The sequence below is a fragment of the Pantherophis guttatus genome, chromosome 4, assembly GCF_059756535.1.
Source record: "Pantherophis guttatus breed Tessera chromosome 4, ASM5975653v1, whole genome shotgun sequence".
Taxonomy (NCBI): Eukaryota; Metazoa; Chordata; class Lepidosauria; order Squamata; family Colubridae; genus Pantherophis; species Pantherophis guttatus.
In genome coordinates this window covers 63,334,483-63,356,087 of record NC_142066.1, presented here as the reverse complement: position 1 = coordinate 63,356,087, position 21,605 = coordinate 63,334,483, and positions in this window count along the sequence as shown.

Below are 21,605 nucleotides of genomic sequence, written 5' to 3'. Positions count from 1 at the left end.
TTCTGGTACTAGAAGATAAAGTTAGTTCAACATTCTGAACTTTATTAAATCAGAAGGCTGCAGAAATTTAGGAAGTACCATAAGCAATCAAGGAAGAATTAGTAAAGATTATAATTTATTTTATTTTTATTATTTTATTAGTCCAATTTATATGTTGTCCTTCTCCGTAGACTCAGGGCGGCTTACAATGCATTATAGCAATGGCCTGCATACTTTTTTATATATTCCTGCTTATTAGGGCTTTTGGCCTTCCCTAAGCAGTGTTGTTCTGTACAAAGTTGGCTTATTGCGCCCACAATCCGGGTCCTCAATTTACCTACCTCGAAAGGATGGAATGCTGAGTCAACCTTGAGCCTGGTGAAATTTGAACTTGCACTAATTGCAAGGAGCTGGCAGCTAAGTGCTAGCACTTAACAGCACTTTAGTCCGCTGCACCACCGAGCCTCTTTTATAATCAAAGTAAGGAAGAAAAAAATCTACAACCAATATCAAAGAAAGCAGATTTAGTAGTGTGTGCAAACTATCATACAATATTCTTAATTTTGCATGCTAGTTTAAAATCATTCAAAGCAGATTAAAATCCTGCAAGAAAAAAGAGGATTTTTAAGCAGGCTTTAGATAAGCCTGAGAAAAAGATTGGTGATGCATGCTAGATAACTGAAAAGTGATAGCAAAAATAAGTAAAGGCCAATGGGTTATTTTTAAAAATTGTGTTAACAATGTCAAGCTTGAAATGTACTTAGGAGAACTGAAATCCAGGAACATCCTCATGATAAATCCACATATTGGCCCCCACGGAAAGGGCTCGCAATCTGGGAGTCCTCCTGGATATGCAGCTGTCCTTGGAGGAACATCTGACGGCTGTAACCGGGGGGACCTTTTATCAGGTTCGCCTGATTCGCCAGTTGCGGCCCTTTCTTGATCGGGATTCCCTGTGCACAGTCACTCACGCCCTCGTCACCTCTCGCCTTGACTACTGCAATGCTCTCTACATGGGGCTCCCCTTGAGGGGCACCCGGAGGCTCCAGCTGGTCCAGAACGCAGCAGCGCGGGTAGTGATGGGAGCAGCATGGCGCTCCCATGTAACACCGCTCCTGCGCGAGCTGCACTGGCTCCCGGTGGTCTTCCAGGTGCGCTTCAAGGTGTTGGTTATCACCTTTAAAGCGCTCCATGGCATAGGGCCTAGCTATCTTCGAGACCGCCTGCTGCTACCGACGACCTCCCAGCGACCCGTGCGCTCCCACAGAGAGGGCCTCCTCAGGGTGCCATCAGCCAAACAATGTAGGCTGGTGACCCCCAGGGGGCGAGCCTTCTCTGTGGGGGCACCTACCCTCTGGAATCAGCTGCCCCCAGAGATAAGGAGAATCCAAGACCTCAGTGCCTTCCGCTGTGCCCTTAAAACCCACTTTTTCCAGCAAGCCGGGCTGGCTTAGGAAGAAATTTTTTTAAAAAAATTTAAATGTTTAATTGGTTTGTGGTTTTTTAAATTTTGGGCCAAATTTATATAGATTTTAATTGTTTTTAATATTTGTATTTCATGTTTTTAATTCTGGCTGTGCACCGCCCTGAGTCCTCAGGGAGAAGGGCGGTATATAAATTGAAAAATAAAATAAATAAATAAATAAATATTAGTCAATGGTCACAAAGCCTGGACAGAATATGACAAAGCAGGCTGGTTCCAAGTCAGCAGAGGAGTGAAATTGGGCTATATACTCCCTGCTTATCTATTCAACCTAAAGCTTGTATAGGAGGATAGATAGATAGATAGATAGATAGATAGATAGATAGATAGATAGATAGATAGATAGATAGATAGATAGATAGATAACCTGCATTATAATGATGATACTACTCTAATAATTGAATATGGAAATGATCTTTAAACTAGTAGTGAAACAGCAGAGTGACAAGAAATGGAACTAGGATTAAATAACAGTAAAAATGACAATAAATATAACAACTAGTCTTACAATTCATAGTGAAGATAATGAAGTAGTGGATAGCTTCTACCTTTTGAAAATCAGTAGTAAAGGAACCAATATTTAAATGTACCACAGACTAGTATTTGGTAGAAAAGCCATGGCGGCCTTGGTAAAATTCAGGATTCAGCCATATCAAAGCTAACCTGCCCTTTCCATCTATCCATCTTTCATATCTATCTGTCTATATCTACTGTATTTATCCTTTTTAGTATCCAGATTGTGTTATTTATTGCTAATTTGCTTTTTTCTGCCTTTTTTTCTTATTGAACTTTTTTTTTTAAAGAAAAATTGATCTTTTTCCATGTAGTGACAGGAGGTGGAGGGGGTCATGTTCCAGTTTACATTCTTCATTAGGAAAAATGCTGAATAAGTGAAAGTGTGGAATATTACCCTAGCATTTAAACCCATTTTAAAACCAATTTAGTTCCTATTTTCATTGAAAGCAATCTTGGATATTGATTCTTGAAAATCTTCTGTACTTTCAGTACCTTGGATAATCAGACAGTTATTAGATCAGATTTGTTAATTTTATTTTTTAAAAACTGTATTTTCAGCCAAAGTAATAAGGAAATTTTATGAACATTAAAACAATTCATAACTTTGATATTTCTGTAGTTTAATGCACAGGACATTTATATCTATAGTTTACAAATCCCTGATTCTAATTTCAATAAACACCCAATTAATAACATTTAGCATTATTTTGTATGTAAACATTGTAAAATATAAAATATGTTTGTTTTTGTCAGTGATGGACAAATTATATCAAAGTTAAATTAAGATTAACATTAAATGTCCATAATAAATGGCACTGGGGGGGGGAATAAAAGTTAAGAGTTTTCAGGGGATTAACAACATCCAGGTTTACTGCAAGTATTTATTTATTTTCAAATACCTTTATGTCCCTTTAACCAAGCAAAATTAATGTAAATAATATTATATATATATATATATCAATGAAAGAATAAACTATCAATAAACTATAAATGTAATACTTATTTATATTATAAAATAAGCTTGGCAAATGTCTGTTTGCTTTAATACCATAGAATTAATCTACACAATTGTCCTTATTGCAGTTCCTACTTCAGAGTTGAGTGACAAAGGAGCAAGAAGGACAAGGAGTTTTATCTGCATACATAAACTAGAAGCCAGACACTTACAATATGGAATAAATTTCCAAAGGAGTTAGCTATTGAAAGTAGCAACAAAAACAACTTGAAAACTAACTTACTTCCTGTGGCATAACTTTGTATGGTTCACAGGTCACTTTCCCAAAGATATGAAGTACAAAAGAAGGTTTTACACCTGTTGAAGTGGGTGGGAGAGAGATGCTCCTCTAGGCTAGCTACTGACGTACACATGGCTTCCATTCTTCACAAGTGCTGAGGAAATATGGCAGGCCTGGGAATTGGATGTGTTTAGGATATTATTTTTATGGTTTTGTCCTGGTGTGAAGCCTCAGAATCCTATACATGTATACATACACACCAGTGATGGGTTCCACTTACCTTCACTACCGGTTCAGAACCAGGTGTGCACATGTGCATGCGCGCACTTCGCTCACATGTGGCGCTTCTGCGCATGCACAGAGCATCTGTGATGATGTCCAGGTGGGTGTGTGGAGCCTCCCACCACCGCCATTACCGGTTCACCTGAACTGGGGCGAACCGGTAGAAACCGACCACTGATACACACACACACACATATATATATACAAATGATACATGTTGATCTTCCACAAGCAAGAGCTGCATGTCTCTGTGTACATATCTACACATATAGATATACACATTCACATTCACATATACATATTAGGTTATAACACCCTCATAATATGCTTTAACTGGCAGAAAGCTAAAGCAGCATGAAATTGGCTTTCCTGATTATCAATCTTGTCCTGTATAAGGCATTTTTGACTTAATTTTCAGTCACAGTCAGTCACCTGATTTCATTCCAAACTAAATGACAAAGGCTAGCAGATTTTACATATCTTAAGGTTCTTCTTCTACTAGGAAAACCAGAATGGGACAATTGAATGTGGTGGCCCATTTCATCCTGGCCTCTCTGCTGCAATTGACACATTACGGGCATTCATCCTCAGTTGGCCCTCAGCCAGAGCTCCTCTCCCACTGGTCCACTGGCAGTCCTCTCCCACCCTCTCATTCCCAGCAATTGTGCCTGGCCAATTGAATGTGCAGGACAATTAGCTACACATCCTGGCATCCGGTCCACATGCCAATGGGCAGGCCTCTGCCTCCCCATTGGATGAGGCAGGCAGAGGGTGCCAGGTAGAGCAGGCAGCAGCCTCCGATGCTGGGAAGGCAGGAGATACAGCAGTTGCTATGCTGGGTAACTGGCCTGCAGCACTTTTATCAGAGCAGCAGGGCCACACAGAGCGGCATGTGAACACGGAGAGGAGGAAAAAAGTGGCTCGTGAGGGAGGCAGTTAAGGGCAGGGTCTTCTCCTTCCCAGCCTTTCAAAAGGTGTCTCTCCAGCTGGCTGGCATTAGTGCCAAACTTTCACCAATGCCACTGCTTGTTGCATCCTGCCTGGCCCTACTTTGTACCTGCCTGGCCCTACTCTGTACCCAGTGCCTCCCCCTTTTTAAAAATCGTCATTATCATCTATATTGATCTGATAATGACAAGTTTAATGACAAGCTGACCTGCCTTCGCTGCATGGCCAGATTGGATGGACCAGGGCTGCCCAAGCAACCCCGGATCAGTATCACTTGACCCGCTCACCGGAATGCTTCACTGGAGCAATGCATTCACTTTCCACACCAAAAAACCCCACCTTTGAATTTTGCCTGCCCTGAATTGGCACAAACGCCCCAAAAGGAGAGGGAGTAGAGGATTCCCTGAGGGTTCATCTGTGGGGGGAGGGGGGGGGAAGAAGCATCGGAAGCTCTGCTCTCCACTCAAAAAAAAAAAGGGGGGGGAACTGGAGCAGTACAGGTGCAGAGAAGGAAAGAATCAGGATCCTGATTCTTGAGGAATGCCCAATCTGAACAATCCATCAGTTTGTGGAATGGAGGGCAGCCTAATCAATAGTGCATATTAATTTTCCGTCAAAAGCAGAGTTACTAATTAAATGCACCTGTGCATACACACAAACTCTAATTCCTGCATCTTTCAATACCTACATGACACCCCTCCTTGTACACTGAGGTATTCATTTTCTCTTTCTCCAAACTTGAAGGCCTTCATGCATCTATATTCTACCCTCCAAGTCTATAGAGTTGAAATTGACTACAGCTTATCTTGCACTACTTCAAAGTAATTCTGGCCAGAGTGGAAGGCTTGGTGCTTGGACAATGTTCATATTGGCTTATGCTTTCTATGGCGATTGGGAAGCCATGGTTTTCCCATTTGAATATGGCTTAAACAAAAGACACTTATTGACATAGAATTGGCTATCTTCAAAGCTTTCCTCTCTTGTCAGCAGGGGAGAAGCACTAGTTTGCTTGCTCAGTTGCACACAAACTGAGGTTTAAATTAGCCACAATCCACTTTGCCTTAGGTCAGTGGGAGAAGAAGGAATGGGGAGGGGGAAATGAGCCTCATACCTGTTGCTAGGTCCAGAATTGGTTTTGTTCTTGTTTGGTGGGCCTTCCTTCTGCAAAATATATGCCTTCAGTAGTAAGGAGGGGGATGTGGGGGGGGGAGATTTCCCCTATTTTCCTAGTTGCAAACACTTCTGGTACTAGAAGGTGAAGTTAGTTCAACATTCTGATCGTTATTAAATCAAAAGGCTGCAGAAATTTAGGTGGTAAAGTAGGCGCACTGGTGAGAAAGCAAAACCAAACTTCCTTGTTTCTGCCTGAAGGGTTAGCCACCTGTGTGTATTTTAGAGAATTGCATAGGGGCAGTTGTGTGTGTATATCTAGATACAGATTAATTAGAATCACAAAGGATCTTTCAGGATATGATTATGGTACTGCTTTAGTTACACCTCTTTGGTTTAAACTTTCTTACGCCAAGAGGCCCTTCAGAGTCTTTGGATGGGTGTCAGAGCTCATATTCCCCAAAATCAGTGGGGCCATGGAAACAAACAAACAAACAAAAAAAAAGGCATCAGGGTTCAAGCCTTGGCCTCCGTCTCCTCCATAACTAACAGCCCTGAAAAACTTCAGAGGAAGACAGAAAGGGATCTCCCTCTTGCTCATGACTGATGCTATTCCACTCCTTCAGAGGTGGAGTAAAATCAATAAGGAAGGCAACTCAGCAGTTGAATCTCAGTGTGGATGTGCGGGTAGGGGTGAGAATAAAGGGGACATGCATGAAACCAGCCCAACCGAAGGGGGACATTGGGGATGGAAGCAGAGTGAGGAGCAAACTTTAAAAAATATTCCTAATCATAGCCTTCATCTTCTTCCATGCTGGGCAGGCCCAAGAAGGCTGGGGAGCTCCAGCAGGAGAGGCAATGTGCCACTTTGTGTGGATCCGTCACAGCAAATTGCCTCTCTCCTGCCTCCTTGGTGCTTAAGCTGTCTGGCCCATCCAGCACCTTCTCTGTGCACTGCATCCAAGGCTCACCCCTCAGCATTCAGATTGCCTGCCATGCAGCCAATTGACTGGGGACAAGTGTCCCTCCACAAATTTTCAGAGATGAAGAGGTGGAAGAGGAGCGTCGGCAGAGCAGTGATGGAGGAGGAATGCCAACAGAGTGCCAGCGTAAGATGGGTCAGCTGTGGTGGGGGCCCAGGGTGAAGTGGGCATGATAAGGTGGCTGCATTCAATTCTCCTAGACCTGGGAAGGGTGGTAGAATAAGCAGGGAAATATTATTTTAATGCCAGAATAGCTAAGGATAAGTGAAAACTATCTTATGATTTAGACAGCTTATGGTTTAGACAGCATCATGAAGACAGTATCAAGAGGACAGGTTGGGAGGTAAAGTACAAAGAACATAAATGTCATGGTTAGGTGCAAGCATAGCCTATGGCTTGAAGGATTAATTATGGCAGGGCAGATCAAGGCAGCCCTCTGCTGAAGGGAGCAGATGACATGACAAGTCAGACCAGGCACCTTCTGGTGAAGAATATTGAAGGAATCAGTAAAATAATATCTAGAGTAAATCCAGCTGGTTGAGGATTTCTTGTTATGATAATAAAAAGGTTAGGGCTGCAACATTTTAACATCAGCTGAAATTGTAGCTAGAGGTACCAATTCTGGAAGAACTCTCTAGGTCTTCACCTCATTGCACAGTATAGAATTTCTAAGAGGCTGGTGAAATGCCAGCTGTCTTGGGAATTCTGCTTGCGTGCATCTTGATTACAGCTTTCACTGCTTTTCTCCAGAGAATTAGAGGACATAAAGATTTAAACAATTTAGGGCTAGATTTCCTGGCTGGTTATCCTCCCGTAGAAAGAAGTGCAATTACAGAGATTATTGGCAGAAGTATTGCAAATGGTACTATGCTCTAAAACATTGTAATAGATAATTTCTGTAAGAAAAACTTCTCACTGAAAACCAATAACTAGATTGCTCTCCTTCCCCCCCCCCTCAGGCTCTTGGGGGGAGGGTGGCACTATTTTTGGGATATTTGCAGTTGACTTTCTTCACTGAATAAAACCTAAATTGATTTATGATTTGTGGGGATTATTTGGGATTTCTGAATTGAAATGCTTTCATTGATGAAATTTTGTTTGTAGTTTAATTTTTTATCTTTTATTACACACCAATTTGAAATTTTTTTCATATCTGGAAATTCTTATATAAATTGATTTTTTTCTTAGACTGTTAAGTCAAATTTTCTGCTTGAGACAGAAGGGTCAATTATCTTAAATAGCTAACATGACATCTACAGTTCTTACTTGGTATGGAAAAGGTAATTATTGTTTAACACAATACTCAATCCATTTTCATAGCTTTATAAGATTTTAAGCAAACAAATGTATTATATGTGTCTGAGTCCCAGTAGAGAGTACAACTAGTGTCATATTCTGTCATGGATCCATTAGCAGCATAATATCTTCTAACTACCAACCACACTAATGGTTTCAATTAGGATACTTGCAAAGAGAGGAGGAGAGAGGGAAGGGGAGGGGGATAGAAAGTGATCCACTGTTATTCATTAAAAGAACTACTGTCAGCACAAAGAAAGAAGCAGTCTACATCTAACAAACCCCTACTGCCCAATCTAACCTATCTCGATGCAGCTCCATTACAACTGAGCAATTGATTTTCCCCCTAGATGAAAACACGCAGACTCCATAGCCTCCCCCTCAAAGAAAACTTGCAGACATCTAGAAAAGAGACATCATTAAATATCCCTTTAAAAGTCCCATCATCAAACACACCTGTGATAAACAGAAAAACACCCCAGACTGCCCCCCACAAATGAAGGTGAGTGTGATAGGATTCTCTATTCTTAGACGAACATCTGTAGCCATCTGCAGACCGGACATTTAATCTAGGGAGATATGTTGTCTCCCTGGAGCAAAAATCAAAATATGTGGCTGAGAACCTCACTAATAGTTAGGCCCACAGATCACTAACATTTTCTCCTCCTTCACATAGGAATGAATGACACAACAAAGAATTACAATATTGAGAGATTATGAGCAATTAGGCAAAAAAATTAAGGAGCTAGGAGAACAAGTAATGTTCTCATTAGTACTTCCAATGAAAGGTCAACACCAATTGAGGGAGAAAAGAATTTTAGAAATAAACTGTTCGCTAAAGAGTTGGTGTCACCAAGAGAACTTTTGTTTCCTGGACCATGGACTGCATTACCTACATGAAGGACTCTTGGCAAGGGATGGGCTAAACGTCACAAAAACAGGGGGAAATGTACTCGGAAAATGACTGGCTCAACTCATCAGAAGGGCTTTAAACTAAAACTGAGGGTGGGTGTTAGCAATCATTAGTACCTGTTTCCTCCAAAATAAGACATCCCCTGATAATAAGCCCAATCCGGCTTTTGAGCGCATGGCAATAAAGCCAAGCGCTTATTTCAGGGTTCAAAAAAAATATAAAACAGGGTCTTATTTTCAGGAAAACACGGTATTATGTGGTGGGCTGCATTAGGCAAGACTGGCATAGATACAACAGCATTTATTGACTCAACTGGAGCTCTATCACAACAGGCAAATCCCTGTACTTTATGCTCTGGGCCCACAGGGCCTTAACCAATCATAACACTTGAAAAAGCCCGCCCAAATATGAATGTTCTAGTTTTCCTTCAAAACAGTTGAAGTTAACAGTTAACCTTTAAATTACAGTTAGGGTCATCTAAAGGTTGGTTTCACTTAAGCAGGGCTTAACACAACTATATATATTCAATACATAACATTTAGAATCTTCAGAACACAAAACCAATCACAAGAAAATAAATCAAACAAAGAGGCAGAGAGTGATGAGAAAAAAGAAAAACCCAAACACTTAAGTAGAATATGCAGGAAACATACCCATGGACAGGCGTAAAAGTTTCAAATGTTTATATACAAATACTCAAAGTTTGGGGAACAAACAGGGTGAACTAGAAACAATAGCTTATACCATTTCAGAAAAGTGGTTATCTAGTCACCTTCCAGTGATAAAGCATCCACAATTTCTGAAGGCAATTGGTTAATTGTTCCACTGTTTAATTGTTGTCACTGTTAGAAAGTTTCTCTTTAATTCCAGGTTGCTTCTCTCTGTGATTAGTTTCCATCATTGTTACTTGCCTTGCCTTTAGTGCTTTGGAAAATAGATTGACCCTATCTTTTTTGTGGCTGCTCCTCAAATAAGGGTATACTGCTGTCATGTCATCCCTAATCCTTCTTTTCTCTAGACTGGCCATATGTCTCCAGGCCCTTAATCATCTTAGTTGCTTTTCTTTGCAGTTTTTTCAAAGTCTCAACATATTTTTTGTAATGGGGTGACAAAAACTGCATGTAGCATTCCTTACTAAAGTTTTATAAAGCAGTACATACTTCTAATACTTCACATGATTTTCATTCTATGTCTCTGTTTATGTAACCAAGGATAGCTTTTTTGGTAGTGGCTACACACAGCTGGCTCATATTTAAGTGATCATCTACTAGGACTCCAAGGTTATTATAAATGATATAATAACTAGGATTCCAATATATTATAAATGAATTTGGTACAGCATGTGGAATACCTGCATGTATCCTCAGAATGCCTGTATGTATCTTTCTAAGGCAATAAATACATGTCATTGTGTTACTAAGGAAATAAATGTATGTTATGAAAACTAAATATTATATTGAACAGGCATTTATGAAATATATAAGCAAATTCTAGACTCATGGAGGAAAATAGGGATATCTCATTCTAAGTCTCCCTGATAAATTATAGTGTACATCTGATAAACTGGCAATTTTCTTGGATAAACAGAAGGACACTATGATGCAGAACTCCATAATGAATGGAGTTGGACTGTAGCTGGAAAAATGCATGTAACAAGAAATGTGCACTAGTGCACTGGTGACTATGGAATTGTTCAGGAGAGTAAAAATCTCTCAAACCTGAATATTTGTCTACTAAAGCATCAGTAAAGGTTACAGAAATGTCTAGCAATTTTTCTATCTGGTTGGATGCAACAACAAAAACCTAGGATACTTCAAGCATCTATAACCCATCTATGAGTTAACTACAACCACCATTCCATATATAGAAATGGGGGGAGGGGTGGAATTCTGGCCAAATCCTTGGGCATTGAGATTACTTAAACCCTAGCACCAAGCATCACAACCTGGATTATAAATTCTTATAGAGAAGGATGGAAAAAGACTATATACTGGCAAATCTCTTCTTCTTCAACACAGGGAGTATAAATAGGCTTGTGAATCAATAGAAATTCAGTCTGTTTGATTAACCTCATGAATGTGGCAGGATTCCAGCCCATTGCTTTAATAAAAAATAAAAATCCTATAATTCTCCCTAACACTGGCACCTTTTATGTACACCATCCTCTTATGGATAGAATTGCTAATGGGAACTCCTCCAGAATATAATTTTCTGAACTTCAAATTGTTTATTTATTATGTATATCTCCTCAGCTGCATACTTTTTATATGCTACATGCATAAGCAACCTAGGGAGTTGTCTTTATCTGCTTCATGCTTTTGGGGGGGGCAGGGGGCCCGAGATGCATTCTGCGTACAAGTCCTGTACTCCAACATAAAGAAAGTTCCTTCTTTGGGAGTTCAACCATCATTAGAGGCCCATGTGCAGCTTTCATTGATGTCAGTGGAGCTTGCTCATAGCAGTTCCTAAGTTGGCAAGCTTGGGGAGAAGAGGTGTAACAGCCTCTCTCTTCACCAAAAATAATCTCTTCAAACGCCTAAAAAAAAAAAGCCCCAAACCCCTAAAGAAGCATAGAATTGCACCCACAGGAAAATGAGGGAATAGAGAAAATAATGTGTTAAATAGTGGGCGCAAAGAAGGACTGGACACGCAGTAGAAGTAAACACTTTATTAGCTCCGTAAATCGCAATGGTTGGGCTGGCCGCGGCAGTTCCTTTTATAGCTAGGAGCTGCCGCGAAACGCGCACCCGAGTTTTGTCTTTTGCTGTGGCCCTCGCGATGTCTGCAGCGGAGATCTGTGTACTTTCCATGGTTTTAATCAGTAGGGTGGTTGATGCTGGAGCTGGGTCTTCTGCTGTTTCCGGAAGTGGGCATCTGCTGAGTTGATCGTCTTTCCGGGCTTATAGTTCAGTTGGTAATCATAGTGTCAGCACGTCACATAGGCTGTCAGGAACTCTATCCAATGAAGCATTCTTGGTGATAGTATGGGAGGCGATGATGCCCAGTAATGGTTTATGGTCAGTTATGAGTTCGAATCTCCGCCCATACAAATACTCCGCCCATACAAAGAGGTGGAACCTCTTTATTCCGGCTACTGCAGCCAACGCTTCCTTATCTAGTTGGCTATAGTTCCTTTCTGGCTTGGACAGTGATCGGGAATAGAATGTGATGGAGGCTTCTCTTCCATTTGGCATGCAGTGGCTTAGTACAGCTCCAATGCCGAAAGGTGATGCGTCGCAAGTCAGTCTGATTGGCAATGTTCTACTGTACTGTACCAATACTCTGTCTGAGGTTAATAGTTTTTTTATTTCTTCAAATGCCATTCTTTCTTGTTTCCCGCACCTCCATTCTGTTGTTTTGTCCAGTAGCCGGTGAAGAGGTTCAGCAGTTGTGACTTTCTGCGGTAGGAAAATATGATAAAAGTTCAGTAAACCGAGGAAAGCCTGCAGCTCCGTTTTGTTTGTGGGTGTGGGTGCTTCTTTAATGGCCCTCAGTTTCCCCGGAGTAGGTCATATTCCTGACTCATCTATTAAATATCCCAGGAATTCGACTTGTTTCTCCGCCAAGTTGCATTTGTTCCTTTTCACTTTTAGCCCCACTTCTTGGAATCTAGATAGCACTTCTCTTAACCGCTGCTGTAGCTGGTCTAAATCTACTGCCGAGATTAGTACATCGTCGAAATATGGGATGACTCCTTCAATCCCCTGTAATAGGCGTTCCATCAGGCTTTGGAACAGTCCTGAGGCTACGCTGACTCCAAATTGCAACCGTTTGCATTTAAAGGCCCCCCTGTGTGTCACGATTGTTTGGGCCTCCGCTGTGGCATTGTCCACAGGAAGTTGTTGGTACGCTTGTGCCAGGTCAAGCTTTGCAAAAATTGTTCCTCGGCCCAAGGAGTGGAGCAGATGTTGCACCACTGGCACTGGATATGCACTCTGCTGTAATGCTCTGTTTATTGTGCTTTTATAGTCTCCACAGATGGCTTAACGGGGGTGACGATGGGTGTCTCCCACTTCGCATAGTCTGTAGGCTCTAAGACTCCCTGGGCAACTAGCTTGTCTAGTTGTTCATCTGTCTTGGGCCTTAGAGCAAATGGGACCCTTCTGGGTTTAATTCGGACAGGAGCAACTTGGGGGTCTAAGTTAAATGATATCAGGGATCCTGTGTACTTGCCTAATACACTGTTGAACACCTCTGCGAATTCTGTCATCAGCTTTTCCTCCCAGCTGCAGTCGTTGATGTGGTCGATGCCCGTTACAGCCAGTCCCAACGGCTCGAACCATTCCAGACCTAATAGGCTAGGTCTATCTCGGTCCACGATGGTGAGGGGCAGCTTTGCTTTGAAAGTCTTGTATGAGACGTTAAAGTTTCCTGTGCCAAGTACCGGAATCTGATTCCCTTGGTAATCTATTAGTGCCAGTCTTTGGCGTTTGAGTGCGCTGGTAGTGATGTCAGGAACTAGTCGTTTGATTGTTGCCCAGGAAACTATGGATAGGCAGGACCCTGAGTCGACCTCCATTTTGCAGGGTCTCCCTTCGATGAGTATGGTCGCCGCCATCTTGTTCGATTTTACTGTGCTTGCATGACCCACTATTAAGGTTTGGTGGGTTTCTCCTCTCTCCAATCTGGACTCCTCGCTTCTGTGACCTCTTCCAAATGGCTGTCTTTTTTTCCCGCTTGCCTGGAATTGTCGGTTGTTTGTAGGCGAGTTGGGCGGTTGGTTTGGTCGGTTCCTTCGGGATACTGGCTGGGATGCTCTGCAGGCTCTCGCTATATGTCCCTTTCGGTCACATCTCTGGCATATGGTATTGCGGAACCTGCATTCTGCCCTTGGGTGGTTTCCCTCACATCCTGCGCATCAGAATTCTGTCTTTCCTTTTCCTCATGGCTTGCCCCTTCGGTCTGTTTGGAGGTGATGGACTTCGTCCTCTTCTTCTTCCTCTGATTCTGTTTCTATTTCCTCATAATGGATCGAGGATTCTTCTTTTCCATGCGGCCCTTTATTCATCTTCATCATGGCTGCCGTGGATTTCTGGGATGCCTCTGTCACGGTGGCTTCTTCCATAGCTTCTTGGAAGGTTATTTGAAGCTTGGCCAATAATCTACTCTGCAATTTGAGGTCCTTTAACCCCAACACCAACCGATTCCTCATAGCTTCGTCTAGGTTGGAAAAATCACAGGCAGCAGCTATCTCCCTCAGGGTTGCAACAAATTCACTTATTGATTCTCCTTCCCTCTGGTCCCTCCAGTAGAATTCATGCCTCCTTACCAGGGATGAAGCTTGGGGAGCATAGTGTGCCTTCAGGATGCTTTGTAGGGTCGGCCATTGTTCTTAGCTCGGCAGGGGCTGTGAGCGCTTTTGCCATCTTGAATACGCTGGCTCCGCAATATGTGAAGAAAATAGTTCTCTTTCTCTGTTCCAACAGGCTCAATAGATCGTTCCCCTCCAGGAACATGTGGAATCTTTCCATGTAAGATTCCCAGTCTTCTCCAGCTGGTTGAAAGGTGTGGGTGGGCTGATTGAAGACATTGTGGTAGCTGATGATCTGACCGGTGTTGGCAGTCGTTGATCTGGATGGCTGATGATTGCTTGTTGGAGATTCAGTGCTTGCGTTCTTCGTCCTTCAGTATCCCACCTTCGTCGCCAGTGTTAAATAGTGGGTGCAAAGAAGCACTGGACACGCAGTAGAAGTAAGCACTTTATTAGCTCCGCAAATCGCAATGGCCGGACTGGCCGCCGCAGCTCCTTTTATAGCTAGGAACTGTCCGCGGCTTCAGCCACTGACGTTCCTCTGAATTTCCCGCTCCCGCTCCAGTTCCTATTTCCTGATTGGTCCGTTCAAATCTGCCATTCAATACTCAACAGAATGAATTTGGAAAGAAGAGAAAACTTCATGGAAAACAAAGTTTTACTTGGATGCAAAGTTTATTCTGGAGAATAGTGTGGTGTCAGCACTCTGTTCTCATTGTTATGCTAAAGAGAGAGGAGACAAATCATAGTCATTACATTCAAATATATGATTGCAAAATGATTTAGGTACAAATCTGTTTGCAAGGGTGTTTTTTTTTCTCTTTTTCCCACACATAAATGCTACATATTTGTAAGGATTTATAAGGATTATAATCTCTCAACTGTGTTTTATACCTTATATGAACTAAATAATCCTGAGTGAACTGAAAATGAATTTTATATATATTGAACGATCCTGAGAAAACTGAATGATTATTTATTCAAATTTTTGTTGACTTTTTGGCTGTTACAAATAAGGCTGTTTACATAACTACAAAGCAAGACTGCAAATTTATGAGAATTATAAACTAATTTACTAGGATTGTAAAACTGTGCCTTAAACAGCAATAAGACACTGCATCTGCAAATCATCTGCAATTATCAATCTACTTTATTCTCTGGATTACAAATTATAAAGATCAACATTTTTAAAGAAAAGAACCTCTTCAGTATTATTTAAAAATTACTATTATTCTATCATCATTTACACTAACTACAAGCTGATATTTAATTTTTTACTTTCAGCTGAGATACTATTTTTTTCTTTTTAGCTGAGATTTTATTTTTCTTTCTCTCATTTTTAATATATCTGTGGATTACAAACTATATCTAGAGGGTAACCTTACTGGCATTTAAGTTATATTTCAATATTAACCACAGGAGGGACCGAAGTGGAATTAAGAACTCTTAGAACTGACAATGAGAACTATTAACCAGTCTTTCGGAAGCTATGAGTGCTTCACTACTGGAGCTTTTTAAAAGAAGATTGGACAGCCATTTCTCCAGAATGGTATAAGGTCTCCTGATTGAGCATGGGATTGGATTAGAAAGCCTCCAAGGTATCTTCCAACTCTGTTAGTCTGTTATTCTAAAAGACCACGACAATGATGCCCTTGCAGTGATGTCCCGGTGCCTCAAGGCCATGCAGATCTGGATGGGGAGAAACAGGCTCCGACTCAATCCTTCCAAGACCGAGTGGCTGTGACTGCCAGCGTCTCGATATAGCCAGCTGATACCATCGTTGACTATTGGGGGGAGTCATTGGTCCCCACTGAGAGGGCTCGCAACTTGGGTGTCCTCCTGGACACGCAGCTGTCTTTAGAAGATCATATGACGGCCGTGGCCAGGGGAGCTTTCTATCAGGTTCTCCTGATTCGCCAGTTGCATCCCTTTCTGGATCGGGACTCCTTATGCACAGTCACTCATGCCCTCGTCACTTCCCGAATGGACTACTGTAATGCTCTCTACATGGGGCTCCCCTTGAGGTGCACCTGGAGGCTCCAACTGGTCCAGAATGCGGCCGCGTGGGTGATTATGGGAGCGACATGGTGCTCACATGTAACACCTCTCCTACGCGAGCTGCACTGGCTCCTGGTGGTCTTCCAAGTGCGCTTCAAGGTGTTGGTTCTTACCTTTAAAGTGCTCCATGGCTTAGGACCTGGGTACTTACGAGACCACCTTCTGCAACCAATAACCTCCCACCAATCAATACGCTCCCACAGAGTGGGCCTCCTCAGGGTGCCGTCAGTAAAGCAATGTCGACTGGTGGTTCCCAGGGGGAGAGCCTTCTCTGTGTGGGCACCTACCCTTTGGAACAGGATACCCCCAGGGATATGAATGATCCCAGATCTCCGTACTTTCCGTCATGCACTGAAGACCTTTCTGTTTCACCAAGCCGGGCTGGCATAAATTTTCAAATTGTCTAAATCCTATGCTGAGGATCTTAACTGATGAGCCAAATTGGTTTAATTATTTTAAATTGTTTTTATTTCACATTATATGTATGTTATTCTGACTGTTCACCGCCCTGAGTCCTTCAGGAGAAGGGCGGTATAAAAATTAAATAAATAATAATAATAAATAATAATAATTAGCATTTAAGAATAGAATTTTTAGTTTAATTTTTTTTAAAAAAAATCTAAATTGTTGTGAATTTTGAAAATGAAAAATTTTAGTTTTAAATGAACTTCTGGAATTTTTTAAATTTTTGAAAATCCTGTTAAATTTTAAAATAAATTTAATTTGAAATGTTGACATGATTTAGAAATTTTAAATTTTATTTTTTAATAATTTTGGGTTTTTAAATTTTTTTTGAACATTTTGAAAACTTTTGGAAATTTTTAATTTTTAAATGAACTAGTCCTGAAAAGAAACATAGTCATGGAAAAAGAGACTGTGATTTGCAAAATATGTTGCACGTATTTCTCATGCCCATAAATGAAATATTTGAAGAAAAAGTAAAAGATCTAGAGCGAATTCTAGCCACTTTGAGGTTCAACCTATAAAATGAGAAATTCCAACCAAAGAAAGAAGATTGTATCTAAATGGAACACAATAAGAAACAAACAGAAGAAATGAACCTGTACATGGATCTTGAGACAGATCAATGGAAACATGATACTCGTAGAAAGAAAAAAATAAACAAGGGTATTGTCCCTGCTACCTAGTACTCCCCAGTCCAGTGCAGCCCCACTGGAGCAGAGCAATAGATTTCTCTCCCTGGAAGAAAACATGCAGATACCTGGAGAAAGGACATCATCAACTCTTCATCTGTACTTTCATCAAAGGCCCAACATCCAACAAGGAAACAAAGCTGCTTAATTAATTCTTTGCATCTGTCTTCTCCCAAAAGGAAAAAATAGCACAATCTACCAAAAACAGAACTGTAAAGGACAGACTAGGAACACAAATTAAAATAGGCAAGAAAACAGGCAAGAAAAAGAGAACATCTGTCCACCGTAGCTGAGTTCAAATCACTAGGACTAGATGCATTATATCCCAGAGTTCTGAAGGAGCTGGCAGACATAATCTTGGAACCATTGAATCATATGGTTATATATCTTGGAGTACTGGGGAATTATCAGAGCACTGAAAAAGGGATGATGTGATTCCCATCTTCAAAAAAGGGAAAAATGGATCCAGGAAACTACAAATCAATTAGTGACAATATTTGGGAAAATCCTGGATTAATGAAGCAACAGATCTGCGAACACCTAGAAGCAAGCAAAGTTATAACCAGAAGCCAACATGGGTTCGTTAAAAACAGATCATCCCAAAGAAATTTATTTCATTCTTTGACAAAATGATTAAATTAGTGGACCAGTGAAATGCTGTGAACATAGTATACTTGGATTTCAGTAAGGCACTTGACAAAACCATTTCTCATTAAATTAGAAAAATGTGGGATAGACAGCATCACCACCAGATCGATTCTTAACTGGCTGACAAACTGCACTTAAAATTTAGTCCTTAATGCAATTACATCTACTTGGAGGGAAGAAAGCAGTGGGATACCCCAAGGTTCTGTCTTAGTCCAGTATTCTTCAATATCTTCATAAATAATTTAGATAAAGGAATAGAAGGAAAACTCATCAAATATGTAGATGACACTAAACTGTCAGGAATAGCCAACACCCTAGAAGATAGGCTCAAGATCCAGATAGATGTTGACTTGAACACTGGGCCCTATCTAATGAAATGAAATTCAGAGAAAAGTGAGATTTTACACTTAGGTAAGAAAAACTAAATGTACAGATACAGATTAGGTGAAACTTGGCTCAATAGCAATAACTGCAAGAGGAATCTTGGAGTCCTAATGGGCAGTCACTTAAATATGAGTCAGCAGTGTGGTGCAGCTGCCAAAAACCTAAAAAAGCCTGCATCAACAGACGGATAGAATCAAGATCATGAGATGTGATCAGTGATAGGATTCAAATTTTTTTACTATCAGTTCTGTGGGCGTGGCTTGGCATGGTGTGGCTGGGTGGTCATGTGACTGGGTGGGTGTGGCTGGGTGGTCATGTGACTGGGTGGGCGTGGCCAACTTGACGTCATTCACATCAAGAGGCCTTTCCTCGCCTCAAAGGCCTCAACAAGATACAATGTCCCTGTCTATTTATTTACTACTACTGAACATCCAAAATACACTATTTAATCCTATGTATATATGCCATATGTGTACATACATATTAGATAGTATAGAGCAGTGATGGCGAACCTCTTTTTCCTCGGGTGCAAAAAGCGTGCGCACGTGCATGACAGCACACTCACGTGTGCCGACACCCATAATGCAATGCCGCCCCACCCCCCCTGAAGCCTCCTGGAGCCAAAAATGGGGAGAGGGGCCCACTGCTCCCCCCCTCACGCCCCATTTTTGTGCTAGCAGGCCTCCCTGAAACGTCCTGGAACCAAAAACGGGGGTGGGGAGTGCAGCCCTAACCCTAATCCCCAACCACCCCGTGCATGCGCGCATGACCCCCCATCCCCTATGAATGTGCACATGTCCCCTGGCAGAGACTCAAAAATCAGCTGGCCAGTGGGAGGCGTGCAGGCATGTGTGGTGGAGCTGACCTGGGTATCGGCTTGCATGCCCACAGAGATGGCTTCTTGTGCCACCTTTGGCATGCATGCCATAGGTTTGAGATCATGGGTATAAAGTGTGTATAGGTACACAAAAAGATACATTATCTACTATATATACTGTATGTGTATGTATATACTATATATATACACACACACACAGAACTCTTCTTAAACTATACACATTCAACCTCACTTACTGCATTTGGAAAAACACACCCAGAGTCCACTTTCTGCCACCCATTTAACTATATCTTCTTGTTCTGACCTAGGCTTCCTGAGAAAGCATAAATCACAATCTTAGTCCCAAAAAAACCTCTTTTATTGAGACGGCTGTGAATTATGGTCATTCACAGCCCGTAATGATTCACAAACAGTCTGTGAAGATTCCTACAGATGTCTACTCAAGTTGTCTTTCAGGGTAATGTTGATAAGCATCCACCTTTATCTCCCTTGAAATGCTGCCAGAGACCTAATTGTCAATTAGTTTTGCAAGGCCAAACGGAGCAGAGTCAAATGGACTTCTCAGAGCTTGAATTGACTATATGAATTAATTGCTTCCTTCAAAGGCTTCATTCCGTTTGCTCATCTTTTATGAATTATGGGAGGGGCCAATCATCTCCAAGCCTTACTCCTGAATCGCCCTTTTTTTTCTTAATTGTGCTTGCCTTCTGGCAGCTCTGCACATGTGCACACTGAGAACAGGTTCATACTGTTCTTCTGCCTCGCTGATGTCAGATTCTGGAGACTCCGGAGGCAACACATAAGTACCAGTTGGCCCTGGCCCCCTCTCTGCCTCCGACGTAGAGCCTTTGTCTAAGCATTCCCCAGACTCCAAGACTGGCCAACATTCCTCCCCAACCTCCTCACTGTCTGAATCTGCTGCCAGCTCTGCTGGCAGGCCACAACACTTCTGTACATTAGAACATTACAAACACCTTCAGATGATCTTCCCTAGCCTACACATGACTGTTAGAGCCAGAAGATGTCATGGATTGAGTAAAATGTGGTGAAACATACTTATCAACGCTCTTGCTTAGCAACCAAAATTTTGGGCTCAATTGTGGTCATAAGTCAAGGACTATCTCTGCCTTCCTCTGCATGGCAGCCTTGTCTAGTAAACTCCTTCTCCTTTCTGGCAATTTTTCTGTCTGTTAGAGGCACCAAAATAATCCAGATGATATAAGGTTTCTTGCTGGAGCAGGGGGTTGGACTAGATAGCCTCCAAGGTCCCTTCTAACCCTGCTATTCTATGATTCGGTAAGAATTTCCTGCTGGAGCAGGGGGTTGGACTAGATGAACTCTGAGTTCTCTTCCAGCCCTAGATTGCTGTGCTATTTCAAAGCACCTTCTGAAGCCACATCTAGTACATGGGTTTGTGGTCCTTCCTTCCTCTCCTTCCCCCCCCCTCCCGTATTTCCTTCCTCCCTCCCTCCTTTCATGTATCTATCTATCCATGCAACTATATGTCATTCACTTTCCCCTCCCTCCTCTCTCCCTCCCTTCTCCCTCCCTCCCTCTTCCTTCCTTCCTTCCTTCCTTCCTTCCTTCCTCTCTTTCTTTTTCTTTCTTCCTACAAGTGGTCCTCACTTAATGGCTGGTTGCTTAGCAAGTGTTCTAATTTACGACTGACCTCCCCAGAGCTACTTGACCTGTTTTTGGAATTTTGACAGCCATACACACACACACACACACACACACACACACACACACACACACACACACTTATGACAAGTTACAACATCCCACACAGTCATGTGACTGAGGTTTTTTTTATGTTTTTTGCCAGTTTCCAACAATTCCTTCTGGTTTCTGGTTAAAAATGCCCATCAGGGGAAATGGACTTGTTTAACAACCACGGTGTTCGCTTAATGACCACAAGGTTCACTTAATGACCACAGTGTTTGCCTAACCCAGGGGTCTGGATCTGCAACCTTAAACATTTAAAGAACGGTTTTTCTATTTTCTTTTAAACAGTATCTTTCTCTCTGTCTCTTTCTTTCTCCCTATCTCTCATCTCTCTTTCTTACTCACTCCCTCCCTCTCTCATCTCTCTCTCATCTCTTTCTCCTGCTTTCTCTCTCTCATCTTTCTTTTTCTTTGTCCCTCTCTCTCTTTCTCATCTCTCTCTCTCTCATTTTTCTCATTTTTCTCTCATCTCATTTACTCATCTCTCTTAATCTCTTACTCTCTCTCTCTCATCTTTCTCTTCCTTTCTCCCTGTTTGTCATTTCTCTTTCCTCCCTCTCCTTCTCTCAATTCTCTCTCCCTCTCCCTCCCTCTCTCTCATCTCTTTCCCCCTCTCCTTTGTTTCCCGCTCTTTTCCCTCTCTCATTCTCTCCCTCCAGCTCTCTCTCCTTTGTCTCTCCCTCTCTCTCCCCCTCCTCTCTCTCTCTCTCTCTCATTTTTTCTCTCTTTCCCCTCTCTTAGTCTCTCCCTCCATCATTTTCTCATTTCTTTCTCTCTTTCTCTTTTTCTCCCCTTTCTTCTC